The 16,060-nt window shown below is 35.3% G+C and overlaps 1 non-coding gene across 1 annotated transcript; it reads left to right on the forward strand.

Moving 5' to 3' along the window:
* Nucleotides 1-11,281: 11,281 nt before the first annotated feature.
* On the forward strand, nucleotides 11,282-11,388 carry LOC145033239 (small nucleolar RNA R71). Its single transcript, XR_013677472.1, has one exon. It is a non-coding gene; the product is annotated as a small nucleolar RNA R71 (small nucleolar RNA).
* The last annotated feature ends 4,672 nt before the right edge of the window (nucleotides 11,389-16,060 follow it).

Below are 16,060 nucleotides of genomic sequence, written 5' to 3' on the forward strand. Positions count from 1 at the left end.
CGGACCCGACCGAGACCGAACTAATCAAAAATGAAACCGGGCTGAAAAAAAAAAAAAGAACACGGACCAAAAAAAGATCGACATGAGACCTTCCAAGACAGGTGCAGTGAAAACTGGACCGTTCTGAGACCGCTCTCAAAAAAGACTATACTGTTCCGAGACTGATACACGATCGGTCTGAGACTGATCCAAGACATGTCTGAGACTGATTTAAAAAAAGATCAGAAGTCAAAGTTTATAAATCATTTTTGTGTTTATTACACAATTTTTAATCACACTATCTAACTTCTTTTCTTTTTTCTTTTATTAAATTTTAGTGTATTATTTTACTAAAGTTTGATATATTATTTTGGTGTTAATCACATATTTGTTAAAGGAAAAACTCAAAGTCGAAACTAAAAAAAAAACAACAAATACCGAAACCGGTCGAGAAAAAACCGAAAACCAAACCGAAAAAAGTGCATGGAAAGACCGTGAGACCGGATCAAAAAAGACTGAGGCCGTTTCCAAAAAATATCGGACCGAAAGAGACTAGTCTGAAAAAAGACCAACTCAAAATAAGATGGGGCATGTCTAAAAAAAGACCGGACCGTTTCAAGGTCGACGCGAGACCGGTACGAGATCGCAAATTTGCAGGTCTAAGTTGGAGCTTCATGGTTCTAATCTAGGTTTGGTGGACCCATTCGTATACAATCAACGAACTTGTTCATTTGTCATTTGATTCCATAGATCTAGACACAATTCTTCTCTCTTTGTCTTGTTTTCTTTACTTCTATTTTGTCTTTGGTATTTTAGGCTTACATATTGTAATGCCAATTAGGGCTTCGTAAATCTATATTTTGTTAAGAGTTGATGTGTAACTATTCAAATTTACCTAGGTGAATCATTTGTTTTGTAATCTCTTAAACATCTAAAAAGAGAAAACAAAGTTTGTAATATTTTTAGTATTAATTGAATTGGATCGGTTGGAAATATCAAATGTTCAATGAATATTTTGATTAAATCGGTGGGATAACGACTTAAAGGAATAACATATTTTTTTTTATTTACACACATTTAGTTACTGAGTTTTTTTTTTGTCAATATTTTTCCATTGAACTTGTTGAATTGTTCAAAATATATCATTATGACTTAGTGTCGGAGGTTTAGCCAATTTCTGATATATTTGGCAGCTCCGATGAGACTTTGATCATCTTCTTCGGCAAGTCTTCGGCCATAAATCTAAAATAATTTAATTTTTATTTAGATCAACAACACACACACAATACTCCATCTCCAACACAAAACTCTACAACAAACATGAACTCAAGAACATAAATCCGAAAAATTTGATGAAGAACACAAAGACAAACCCAGAAATCAAAGTTGTGTTCTTGAACATAAATGAAAAATCGAACAACCTACAAAATCGAACATCCTGCAAAAACTTTGTATCATGCTTCGGCTTGAAGATCAAACATCCTACACTCAAAATTCGTTTTTAAAAGGAGAAATAATGATGTATGTGTAACGTTAGCGTTTCTCGCTAGACATTAATTAGATTATTAGGATCATCATTTGTAACTTATTTGATAAAATAACAGGAAACTATTTGAGCAATATGTTATTTATGTGCAATTACTTATAGTACACATGCTTACGACAATATAATAAAATATGCGTCCAAAATAGAATAATAATATAACGCTCACAGATTCGGGCTAATCAATTTAAAAACAATAAGCTTAAAAATGAATTTTTGATAGAAGACTATTTAGAATAAATAATATTAACTAAGTTATATGTCACAAGGATTCTGTACATATAAGGAATGCTGAAATCTGACTTATAACGAAGAAGTTATGACCCGTCGAAGTTTTGCGATAAAACCGATACAACGTTCTATATCGTAAAACGTAAGTTTGCGATAAAATACTTTCTAGCATTAGCGATCTAAACGAAAGTCGTAGTAGACATTAAACCGAGAACGTATATAAAAAGAACATCCAAATCTGGCTTTGTTTGAGGAAGTTATGATTTTTGTAAGATTTGGTATAGAAGTATGCAGTCTGGAAATCGAATTTTAGATCGATCGATTTTTAGCCGACACAACCTAAACGAGAATTGAAGATCTCGTTAATAGGAGCTCAACGATATAAAGACAGTCCAAAATGGACGTCAGATAACAAAGTTATGAATTTTTAACGGACTTTAACTGTCTAAGTCTGTTAAAATATAACTTTAAAAATAAAGTCAAAATTAATCGACGGAGTCTAAACGAAAGTTGTAATCACATTGCTACCTACGCGTGAATATTAAGAATGTCAAAAGCGGAGTTCATATGCGAAAGTTTAGGATTTTAGAAAGTAATTAATTAATTTAATAAACTCCGGAGGTAACACGCGGCTAAATCAGGGTCGTTGCTTCCTCCTCATGCCTTGCCACCGGATGTTGACATGTGGCCGGGTATGCCCCACATAAGGCGTGGTACACCACAGATATTATGTATGCCTACCGTACGACTTAATTACGCCCCGCGTAAGTGGATTTCACAACCTATAAATATGAGGCGTTTTTCCTTATTTTCTTCACACCATTATTATCCCACTCTCTCTCAAACGCCCCCATAGCCCCTTTTCCTTCACTAGCACCTCCTAGTTGTTAGATGTGAGTCTCGGAGCGCCAGAAGGTTCTGATAAGAAGAGCTTTCGGATCAGAGGTTATGCCTCCACAGAGCCCGACTCCTAGCTAAACTCCATTGTAAGTGAGTTATGCTTACCTTACTTTAAGTATAACTTATGTTTAAATTCATTATTGTTATTATGAACTTATAAACAATATATGTGCTAAGTATTATAAATTATTCAAACTGTTATTATAATACCTTTTAACTACTCGCGGTATGTGGAATCTGGTTTGAAGGGTCGCATAGGGTTGTTGGATTTCAGAATAGCTTAAATGTCAAAATGGTCCTGCCCTCCGGTGTTTCATGTCTGGCCCCTATCTGTACATAGCAATTGAAAAGTATTGTTTAACACTTATATAATACAAGAAAAACAATATTACCTCGACTAATACTTAGTCACAACAAATATTAGACTAAGATCTGTTGATAATGATATTAGGTTTCGTCGAATGAAAATAAAATTGTTAGAAGCGAATCATTGCCCGAGTTTGGAATGATCACTTTAACAAGTAAGTGCATAGTTACTTTCATCTTACACATAGATATGAAGTATTTAATATAAATTACGTGCTATGTGTGTATATTATATGTGTTCTTGATATCTATGCTGGGTGAACAAAATATACATGTTTTATTCGATTTAAACTGTATAAGTATTTTATACTTATAATTATGATGGATAAAGATGGGTAAATGAATGATGAGAAATGAAAGATGATATAGATGATGAGTGGTGGAAGATGATGAGAATCCTTGACTTAAACGATGATCCATTCATCTAATAGAGTATAGATAACGACCACAGACTATTCTATACAGTCTAGTGGAATGCTAGCAGACTCACAGTCTGTAGGTGATGTGAACAATGTGTTCACCAGATGTACTCTAAAAACCTTGGCAGTTGTGGACTTAGTGTCTTACAAATGAACGTTAGCAGCGATGGATTTAGTGCCCTATAGATGGTAATTGGCAGCTGTGACATCCTAATTTTACAGCCAGAAAAGACCGATATGTTTATGCTTTATTTAAAAATCAGAGTAACTTTTTAAAGAAATATGTTGCAGATTTTGTTCCCAAAAATATGATAAGTAACTTATCAAAGCATTCCCAAAGGAATGTATTTTAATATATTAAAAACTTCGGGATGTCATCGTCAATACAGATCAAAAGCATAAACAGAAACACTATAGGCCTTACAACATTCTATTTATTTCTAATGGCTTATAATCCATTGATCTCACATCAGATCATCACTCATGTGCTCTCTTGCCACTACTTGTAATGCAATAACTGAGTGGGTCAGGCTTGGGAGACTGGTGAGCACATAGAGTTTTCAACCCATAATAATTAAGTTTATTATTTTCATTAGTTAATCAACCTGATTACCCGTTCCCGTTATCCTCACTTTCTGTCCCTAAAACATCTAAATTAAGGGACCTAGACTAAGGATTTTCATCGGGATAACAACAATGCTTAGGGAATACCTCAGCAATACATGTCAATAAGGAAACCATGAGGGGGATGGAGTACACCTGGTGAACACTTAGTTTAAAAGCACCTACAGGTTGGGAGCCTGTCAGCGTTTCAGTAAATTGTCTAGAATAGTCCATAGTCATCATCTATACTCTGCTAGATGATTGAATCATCTTAAACATTGAGGCCTCTCATCATTTATTTCATCATCTATATCATCTACCCATCTTTACCCAACATAATTATAGGAATAAAATACATATACAATTTAAATCAAATAAAACATGTATATTTTGTTCATCCATCATAAATATCAAGAACACAGATAATATGCACACATAGTATGCAATTTATATTAAATACTTCATATCTATGTTTAGGATGAAAGTAACTATGCACTCACTTGTTAAAGTGATGATTCCCAACTCGGGCAACGCTTCGCTTTTAACAATTATATTTTTCTTCAACGAAACCTAGTATCATTACCGCTAGATTTTAGTCTAATACTTATTGCGACTAGTTATTAGTTCTACAAGCTATATTGTTTTATAAGTGTTAAAGAATACATTTCAACCACTATGTACAGACAGGGATCAGACATGAAACACCGGAAGGCGTGAACATTGTGGCATTATTGCACTTATGAAATCCAACAGCCATGTGCGGCCCTTTAAACCATATTCTTTGTATCACTAGTAGTTAAAATATATTATAATAACACTTTATATTTTATAATACTTACCACATATATTGTTTTATAGGTTCATAATAACGACTTATGACTATAAATATAAGTTACACTGAAAACATAATAGTGTAGCTTAAATTACTGGCTTTTAACGAAAACCGGGAAATTACGCGGGCAGAACTCCGACTCTAAAAACTTCTTTCGTCCGCTTTTTGATGACTTAGAGTTTCTCTGTCTCATCCTAAACTAGGAGAAATCGAACAAGAAAGAAAGAAGGATTCTTAGAGAGAGTTTAGAGGAATGGAGTAAGAAAATATGAAGAATTCATCCTCTATTTATAAGGGTTTGATCATAGAGTAAGCCCTAATTTCCGTCTGTATCTTTCATGTATGAGCTCCATTTTCTACGTTTTTTATATCCACATGTTGGTATTTACGAGTACTACAACTTTCATTTAGTCCCCTTCGGCTAATTCTCATTCTATCTCAAATTTACAAAATTGTATCGAATTTATCACGCTCGAAGAGTATGGACTAAGTTTCGTCCATATCTTTAACATACAAGCTCTATTCTTGACGTTCTTATATGCACATGTTAGTATTTACGAGTACTACAACTTTTATTTAGACTCCATCGGCTAATTCTTATTATATCTCGGATTTACAAATTTGTAACGAATTCGCCACACTTGAATAGTAGGGAATCACCCAAATTTAATACTGTAATTACTTATCTAAGATTGGTACGTTTGATCTTAGCTCTAATAATCTAATGGTCACTAAATTACTAAGTAATCAAATTCATGCAGGTTAATGCTCACTAAACTAAAAATAATATGAATTAAAGCAATCTAATATCAAATTAAGCGTGCTAGGTATAAACAATCACACATAAACCAATAACCAACTAGAAAAATCCATACTATCATAACCAAACCATGAGTTCCAGCTTCATCTAGCTAACAGAAGCAGGTAGATTTAGCTACCCACAGAAGCAATCAAACAAGTAAACTTCATAATTAAATACATAGTAAGGTATCAAACTAAAAATAAAGTATGATCTTCTTCTTCTTCCTTTGTTGAAATTACTAGATTTCTGTCTTCGTTTCATCTGAAAAAAGTCTCTGGAAACTCTATTCTTTCCATTCAACCTCTAAAATCCGTAAGTGTGAAGGATATTTATAATATTTGAAATCACACTCCTCACGTCGTGTGAAAGGCATCTCACTTCATGAGCTCGGTATTAATCCGTATCGAACATGGATTCTTGCCTTCGGGTGTTTATCTTCTAAAACCTCGATGCTCACGTCGCGAGGCTTGATTCCTCACATCATAAGAATGAATTCTTGCCGAATTCTTCATCTTTTAAGCGTTTAACCCCCAAAGTTCCAATCCTTGTCGCTTTTAACCCTTATTCCTCAAGATGACTTCTTGTGGATGCAAAATGCAATTTAATCTTATAAGTACCATTTATCTAAGCAATTAACCAAAATATGTATAAAAATGTATTCAAATATTGCCTAAAAATATGTAAAAATATGGCAATATCATATAAGAAACTTGTGCTTTTTGGTACCCATTATCGCCAAGGTCATTGTAGCACCTGGTTCCTGGTATGTATTTTAATCTAAGTATTTTTGCATTTTTTAGCTGGAACTCGGCGAGTTGTAGGACCAGCTCGCCGAGTAGAGATGAGATATTGAGCACGTTTAAGTTGGCGACTCGGAGAGTCCATATCCCGGACTCGGTGAGTCCACCAGTCTGGGTGAAACCCTAATTTCAAAGGTTTGCACCCTATTTAAACATCGTTTTATGCCTCATAATGGCCCCATTACGTCCAGAACACTCCCTCACGAAGCCCTAACCCTTCTTTTAGTAATTTGAGTGCTTTTGGTGCAATTCCTTGAAGTTTTGTAGAAAAGAAAAAGGTAGATCAAGAGGAGAGGAAGAAGATCCAGAATCTTTGTGCCATTTCAGAGCTTCTTGAGGTATTAGACTCGAAACCCTATCTGCTCCTTCATTATTATCTCCTTAAGAGCTTAAGATAGTCATTTTAAGGCCTCTTCTAGTCTTGATCTTTGAGTAATGAGCTTATAGTGTTAAGGGACTTCAGATCTAGGCATGATTGAGCTCTAGGAGCTCGGATCTACTGCCTTTATAAGCCTAACTTGTGTATAAGTCCTAGATCTACTCTTCTAGTCCTTGTTAAGCCTCTTATTTCCCTCTTGATGCATGAATACACGTAATGTTGGAAACTTTATGTGTAAAACCTACCCTAAGGACCCAGATCTATGAATGGAATGCATTGGATTCAAGCAGAATTGAGTATATAGTAATTGCATGCATGTGACTCGGCAAGTCGTTCTTCGGACTCGGAGAGTCCCCGATTTTCCCCTTTTGAGTTACGCTGAGTGGGATCAGTGAGATATAAGTGGACTCAGTGAGTTGGAAGTCGGACTCAGTAACGGAGGGACTCGGAGAGTTAATGCCCTGATTCAGCGAGTCCAAGGCAATCTTCTTGCTTCAATAACAGACTCGACGAGTTGTTCATACAACTCGACGAGTCTCGGACCAGAGTGTTCATCGGATGAAGATGAACTCAACGAGTTATTCATACAACTCGGCGAGTCGAATGAAGGACTATTGGATATCTGTTTAGAAGGAGAACTCGTCGAGTCAAGGCCCAACTCGACGAGTAGGGACGAGAGTGAGGACAATCGACTAGATAAGGACTCGATGAGTTAGCGAGCCAACTCGGCGTGTCAGGTCAATTGGAAGTTGACTTTGATTTTGACTTTTGAATTGGTCAGGGGTAAAATGGTCATTTTAACCTAAGGATAGTTAGCGGTGTTTGATTGAGTGTCTCGTGGGAATTACATTCGAAGGATTTCCGGAGCTGCAGCAAACAGACAGACAGTTCCCGCCCAGATCAGCAGCTACTTCGAGGTGAGTTACCTTCCAGTAGCGCTGGGTCTACGGTCACAATGCCGGCCCACCAGTAGGAGTTGTCTGTTAGATGATTGTCTTTGTGATATCATCTAGTTTTGCTACTGTGACAACCCGATATTTCGAGTCTATGTAATGACCTAAAAAGTCAAGTATTGTAACCACTTTTGAATTAATGAAATTAACTTTGAAAACAAAATGTACAGAAGTCTCTATTGGGTTACCTACTATGCTAGATATTGTGTCAAGGTTTACAGAAATACTAAGAACACAAAAATCCGAGTTATAACGAAGAAGTTATGACTATTCTAAGATTTCCGACAAAACCGGCAACACCAATTAACAAAAAACTCGAAGTTTCAATACAATAGTTTTTAGCTTTAAGTACCTAAATGAAAGTTGTAGATATCGTTAAACCGTGAGTGTACATAAAAAGAACGTCCAAATCTGACTTCGTATGAGGAAGTTATGATTTTTCCAAAATCCGAATATAGCAGTAGACAACTAAAAACTCGAAGAGTCTTTTGACCGAAACAACCTAAATAAGAATCGAAGGTCTCAACCAAAGTAGTGCAACGGTAAAAATTCTGACGAATATGGTCATCGGATGAAGGAGTTATGGAATTTAAACTGACTTTTTCAGGTCCGGCCTGTTAAAAATAAATAATTAAAAATAAAATCAAAATTATATGATGAAGTCTAAATGAGAGTTGTAGAGTATATTCTCACATACGCGTGCATATAAAGAACGTCGAAAACGGAGCTCGTACGCGAAAGTTACAGATTTTACAAGTTTGAGACCCGAAATCCGAGGCTGTCAGGCTTGCCACGACGTGGCACAGTTGGCCGCGACGTGGCAACATGAATGATGGTGTCTTGTCAATGGAAGAGGATAGGATTTCTCCCTACGACGTGGCCATCCTTTTCCACGACGTGGCACCCAAAATCTACCCCTATAAATAGAACTCTTGGGGTGTCGGGTTTAGGTGCTCCATTCTTCTATCTCTCATGCCGAAACTCTACGGTTAAGCTCCCGAAGCCCTCCCGAAGCCCTGGTATTCACACTCAAGTTCTGAAGGAAGGTTCTACACTCCCGAGACTCCTATGATTCCCGAGAATCCTGAGAAATCAACTTTTCCAAGTCGAAGTTCTGTTCGATTTTCATCTCGCTTTTTGCAATCTATCAAGTGAGTTCATACCCCTATAAACTACGCTTTCAAATGTTTTATCAATGCTTTTTATACACTTTTAAGGTGGAGGGGGGGATACAAGTAAACACACGGTTATTATCGTGTGTAACATAAAGTTTCACTATATACTCTTTTTATCAAGTAAATCATATATGATTCATAACTACTACATGGGAACTTTCATATGCAATATATATTCTTGATAACATCTTGTATTTTGGAAATAAAACATGTTTATATATATACGAATCAAACACTTTATTTATACTTTAAGTATATGTGATCATTTATGTCACTTTAAATGTTATACTTTACGTAACAAGTAAGCATTACACTAGGATTTACTATACGAACGAAGCACACACTTTGAAAAACTATAATAGGTATAGTTTACGAGAAAATCATGAACATTTACATACTAGAAACACTATATCAAAGAGATATTTTCATACACAAGAACAAATGGACATTTTCATACGTAAATCTGTTTTATACTAAATTTTGTGATACATTTCATTTCACATACTTTCGAGTATGCATTTAAGTCCTGTATTATATACCAAAATCCCTTGTAGGGGGAGCGTGATACTTGTGTATAGATCCATACGGGATTAACAATCCCACACCTTAGCTGTTAGCTACAGCTAGGCCGGCAGGCCTAGGGTGACAAATGTCATAACTTTCCAACGCCTGAAGAACGTTGTTATAGACATCCTGGTCAAATAGTATGGTTATAAGACTCACATGGAGTATTAAAAACACATTGATTTACATGGTTTTTCAAATGCCTTAACAATTTATGCATAAACCTACTATTTTAGGCATGAAAAGCACTATTGGAACAATTAAACTACCATCTACTATAGTAGAAAATATGAGATTTTCTAGGAACATTTAAACATGTACAAACCATTTTCATTCTATTTCATACAAACATTGTCACTAAATACTTATGAACTCGCCAACTTAAATGCTGACCTACTCTTTCAAAACCACTTGTATTTCTCAGGAATTCAGTAATACAGGTAAACTACAGCTTTTGAAGAAGGGACGCTGCGGCGTTAGTTTAATTTCATTTTGACATCATATTGTAATTTCTTTTGAAAAAAGTACTTTTATACAATGTGAACTTTCAAATTATATATATGATGGTTGTGTTACTTTATTTACTATGTATTCAACTGTTTCGATACTACATGAAGTCATTCGCCCTCGAACGATTCTACCGTTCTGGTTTGGAGGTGTGACAGCTACTACCTGATATGTTATATGCTAGCTTGATGTGTTATAGTAGTAGAGTTAGGTTGCTAGGACCGAAGGGTAGTCAGATACCCCAGATACGTCTGACAGTATGTGATGTCAAGATTATATGCTAGCATGATATGAGATATGTGTTAGGGGTAGTAGGAGGGGAACAGTCCCCAAGTTCGGTTGTTAGGACCGATGTCAGACACCCCAGATATGTTTGATAGTATGTTATGTTATGATATGTTATAGTAGTAGTGGTAGGGGTGAAACAGTTCCCGGTTCGGTTGTTAGGACCGAATGGTGGTCGACACCCCAGAATGGCCGCACGGGTAGGTCGGCACCCCATAATGGGCGCACCGGGTAGGTCAAGCACCCCAGGAATGCCTGACAAGTATGGTATGTTATATGATTGTACTGTATGCTATATGATTGCATGGTATGTGGTATGTTAGGGGAACTCACTAAGCTTTGTGCTTACATTTTCCATTTTGGTTTTAGGTACCTCTTCGTCAAAGGGGAAGGAGCCAACGCGGTAGCGATACATCATACAGATACACTATTTTCCGCCTTACGAGATTGTTCTGAGATTTGTACTCTGATATTCAGTTGAGTTCGTATTTTGATTTTTTTAAACACGATATATGATTGTGGAATGGTTTGATCAGACAATGTTTTATTTACAAATGCTTTCCAAAGTATTGATTTAAAAATGAAATTTTTGGACGTGAAAATTAGGTTGTTACAATCACAATCTTTAGCAAGGTGAGGCCCGCCACAGTTATCACATCCTACTTGGATGGCAAGGAAGGATTGATCCATCTTTTTCATCCGTCGGTCCATGCTCTCCAATTTAGCCATCACCGCTGCCATATTATCGGAAATTGAGTTCACCGCCCCTCGAGTTGAGTCGTTCCTTGGGTTATGATATTCTATAGAGTGCTTAGAGAATTCTTCAATTAGTTTCTTTATAAATGTGGGTGCCTTCTTTGTGAGTGGTCCTTAGGAGTCAAGGAGCTGCCTAGTCGTCAAGTTCACTCCATCATAAAAAATGGAGACTTCTTGCTGAATGTTTAGGTCATTGTGGGGGCAGTTCCTCAACAAGCCTTTGTATCTTTCCCACGCCTCGTAGAGTGACTCACCTCCTTGTTGTTCGAATTTTGCAATGGCTTTTTTCAACTTTGCTATTTTTGAGGGAGGGCAAAATTGATCAATGAACTCTTCATGCATCTTAGCCCATGTCGTGATGGATCCTGGAGGTAGTGATTTTAGCCAATCTTTTACAGCCCCCTTAAATGTAATTGGTAGCATACAAAGTAAAACAGTCTCGCGAGGCACATTAGGGAATCTTCCAACCAACTCATCGAGTTGATGGCTAACTTGACGAGTTTTCCTTCATTTAAACCTTTTTTCTTCACACTTCAATTTCCAAGCTTCCAATTGCTAGCTCCGCTTCCTTTTTCACCCGAGCATGTCACAAAGGCTGGAAAATGTAATTTTATCAAAATTAAGTACCAATTGTTCATAATTCGAGACAAAAATAGCAAAAAGTATTAACATATTATCTGAATTATATGACTAAATATGCACATATCAATTCCTTGTCTTAGTCATACAATTGCACTAAGATGTTCTCTGAGGATCAATTATGATGTAGTTCCATAATCCTTAAGATGATCAAAGAACACGATACTAAAGTACTTTCCTTTCATTTCAAATCGGAGAAACCTTTATCTTTCTACCTAACTGGTTCTTCTTATTCGTTCTTCTAATCATTGAAACCCTTTCAATGTATTATAATTATGCTTAATCTTATGAACACATCCATATTTATTGAAACATCATCAAATTATGATGAATAGACATATTTTCCTTTGTGGTGGATCTGAATAGTCCATATCAACATGTACTAGATCCATTAGTCCTTCACTTTGACTCACATAAACATGTGATCAATGAATTAGTCATAATCTTCTAAAGATCAAGATTCTTATACATCACACAATTTAAATTGTATGACTCCAACTTTCTATCTAATTGGAACTTGGGTGATGAGAATTCTTTATCACTTAGTCAATTATGACATTTACCACAAGTGAAATAATAAGAATCAGATTCACAGTTAATATTGCTAATAATAGAAATGTAATCAACACTTTCATAAATGTCATTGTAAGGAAATATAAGATAAATAAAAAATTCACTTTTATTTATAATAAACGAAAAATTGAAACTTTTCCTTATAGTACAAAACAAAAACTATGTTTCTAAACATCTCCTAAAAAATATATTAAATTATCACAACTCCTAAATAGTCGAACCATGTGACCGAAATCCATCTCTCATGATCAAATTTAGCTCACTCTTCTTAAGATTCTTTCTTTCTCTTAGATCCTGCAAAACATCAAAATGTGATTATCACATCATGTATTAAGAATCTATGAATAGGAACTTTATAAAAATATGGAGTTAGATAATGGATGTACCTAAAGTGGAGTCATACAACTCAACTTTTCCATCTTTAAGATCTTTCAGGTAATCTGGGAAGCTTCGCAACCAATGTCCCTTCAATTGGCAATAGAAACATATGGAACCTTTAGGGTTAGCACATGGAACTATCTCAAAACTATCATTTCTCTTTACTATATGGTTAAACGGTTTAACCTTGGCTGATCTATTTCCATTGGGAAGAGAAACCTTTGCTGGACTACCACTGTTGTCCTCGTCAATGTCCACGGAAATTTGGGAGACAGATCCTTCAAACACTTTTGCATGACTTGTGCTCTTAGGCATTTCTGCTTCAGCAACAATCAACATTTGTGTTAGATCAATTAGGGTCACATCATGGTCCCTTATATAGTAGTCTTTAATTAATTGACTATATGACTCAGGAAAGAAAAGTAGAAGCAAGTCAATGGCTAGCTCCTTTGGTAAAACGACACCCAACAAACCCAATCTGTCAATATATAATTTCATTTTTAGAACATGCGCACACACAAATTTTCCATCTTGATTTTTACATGCCAAAAGGGATTGAGTAACTTCGTACTTTATAACTTGAAGAAAAGATAACTTAGGGAGAGTCACTTGAGGTAGAGGAGGAAGAGTTGAAGAAGCATGATCTCGAGTTTCACCATTGCTCGAAGAAGGGAACATTCTTTCACCTTGATCAACATGTGGAAGATCATCTTCAGAAGAAAGAGGAAAACCACTTACCAAAGAACAAGGAAGCCCATTGTTATCTGAAATTGACATCTATAAAAGGAGAAAAGAAAATTCAAGTTAGTTAATTTTAATCCTTAATTATTAACCCATAGATTTAGATTAAGGCTAGGATCCATATTTTCGATTCGAACATTGAAGAGGGATGCCGTAATCAAATTTGAATCTTATTTTTGGTAGGTAAAACATTTACCAATTTCAATCTAATGAAACTCCTAGATCTTTTGAGATTCATTGAACTATTCAATGGCATGTTTAATCACGATTATGCTCTCACTTGTGTGACTGGGATGTCGAGGATCAAAAATGAGATGTGAATAACCATGCAAATTAGCTTGGTACTCTCGATGTCATTTATCATCTCGTTTTAATGTGTCGGTTAACCACACGTGTTGTTAGAATATCAACACGTCGTGTTGGGTGCCAACACGCCGTATTAGAAGAACATCACGACGTGTTTGAAGAAAATAGTGATGATTATGTTTTCTCCTCTTTGTTCAAGTTAACCATTGTATCAATTCAATAGAGAACTAAAACTACTCTTCGATACCACTGATGGGTTTTGAGCATAATAAACAATTATGTGTGTGCATGCAACCCTAAATAATTTGATCTACGTTTTCTCTAATTGAACAACAAAGTGGAAACCCTAGCACACTAGTATATAATAAAAATACACAATTAGTGTTATGAAAAACATACATCAATTGTTATGTAGTAATAAGAATGAAAACCTTATGTTGTTGATGCCTTGAGAGCAAGCGCCACAAATGTCGCGTCTCTAATGGTTCACACCCAACACTAGCAATGGAAGAATGATTGAGAAAGAGGAAAGAGCTTCAAAATTTCGTCTAGGTCTTCCAAAGAATAGGATAACCGAAATCCAAAGGGTATATCCCTATTTTTAGTGCAGACAGGAAACCCTAGATAAGCCCAAATCCAAGATTATCTTAAACCGAGTAATTATCCACTTTCCTGATTATCTATTAGGGATTATTCTAGAAATCCTTAGGCATTAAGAAATCATACAAAACCATCCATAGCCTATGGAGGGTTCTAGATTGTCTCTTGCTCAATTATTAAACAATTACAATTAAATCCCTGCATTTTTAATTAATTTTTTTAATCCCGAAATTAATTCCAATTAATTTCTGATTAAATATTAATTAAATATTACTATTTCAAATTAATATATTATTCTCATAATATATTAACAAATCATTTATTTTAATTTATTAATCAAATAATAAATTTAACCTCTCTCTCCAAAATCATCTGTCCAGTTGCTAGTTTTAAGGATAACCCCAAAGGATTATACTGCTACTAATTCAAGTATATACCAATTATAGTTATAGGCTTAGACACCTAATCCAACAATATATACCCTAATTATGGTTATTTAAAAACATGATATTAGGACAGAGTAACAACTAAGTACATTGTATATCCTTATATTTCACCAACATAGCTTCTAGGTACTACGTTATCCTAGGGGGTTGGCTACTATAACATCTATGTATTATCTCTTCCTAGTCTATCAGACATCATATCTCTTAGGCATAATATCATAGCTTAACACTAGGCATATTATCTATAACTAGATTACCCTAAGGTTTTAAGCTTTATAAAATGATTTGATATTTATAACATTAAATATATATATATATATATATATATATATATATATATATATATATATATATATATATATATATATATATATATTGGTAAAACCATTTGATAAGCATGTATTCACCCCCTCCCCCTCCGGGTAAAACATTTAAAACAATAAAGTAGGGGGTGGTGTACTCATGCTAGTTGCGCGAAACATTTGATATATGGTTGAATCATGCTCGGGACTCCGTGGATTGCTCCATATGACAATTGCTTCAAGACTTAGAGAGAGAGTGAGTGAGTAAGAGAGAGAGAGAGAGAGAGAGAGAGAGAGTGAGAGAGAAAAGTCTGAGTGTGTGTGAAACTAGAATGACACAACCCTCTATTTATAGTCAAGTTTTGGAGGTGCATGTTGGGCAGAGTACGCGGGCCGCGCATGAAAATCATGGCTCAATCTGGAAGTTGCCACGTGCCACTTCCCCACTCCGCCATGTCTCTCGCAATCTACTAAAATCTGGTGTCAGGTGTGCGGCATGCAGAGACACGCACCTGGTGCACACGAAATATTTTTGTAAAAATCATAACTTCTTCATGCGAGCTCCGATCTAAGCCCTCTCTATATCTATGTGATGATCTCAATGAGTACTAAAACTCTCCTTTATGTTGTTTTTGATAGTTTTGACTTTCATTTTTGTGCCTAACGAGGTTAAAAATTAATGATTTTATAAAAATCATATCTCTCTTGTATGGACTCCATTTTTTGTAAACTTTTTCCTAAAGTTTATATCTCGAGGAGTAGTACGAAACTCCTTTTTGCACTTGTAGTCAAAACTCGTCCAATCTCTAAGTACCATTTTGATGTAATTAATTTTAATTACGAGGTTGATTTCTATTTTTATAAAATCCATAACTCTTTCCCTTGTAGTCATATTTTTACGAATTTTAGATCCTTGAGATCACGTTAATGTGTAACATCCCAAAAACACAGTCTGAAAATTTCGTTTAATTTAATGATAAA

This window comes from Lactuca saligna, chromosome 2, assembly GCF_052625555.1.
Source record: "Lactuca saligna cultivar CGN05327 chromosome 2, ASM5262555v1, whole genome shotgun sequence".
NCBI lineage: Eukaryota > Viridiplantae > Streptophyta > Magnoliopsida > Asterales > Asteraceae > Lactuca > Lactuca saligna.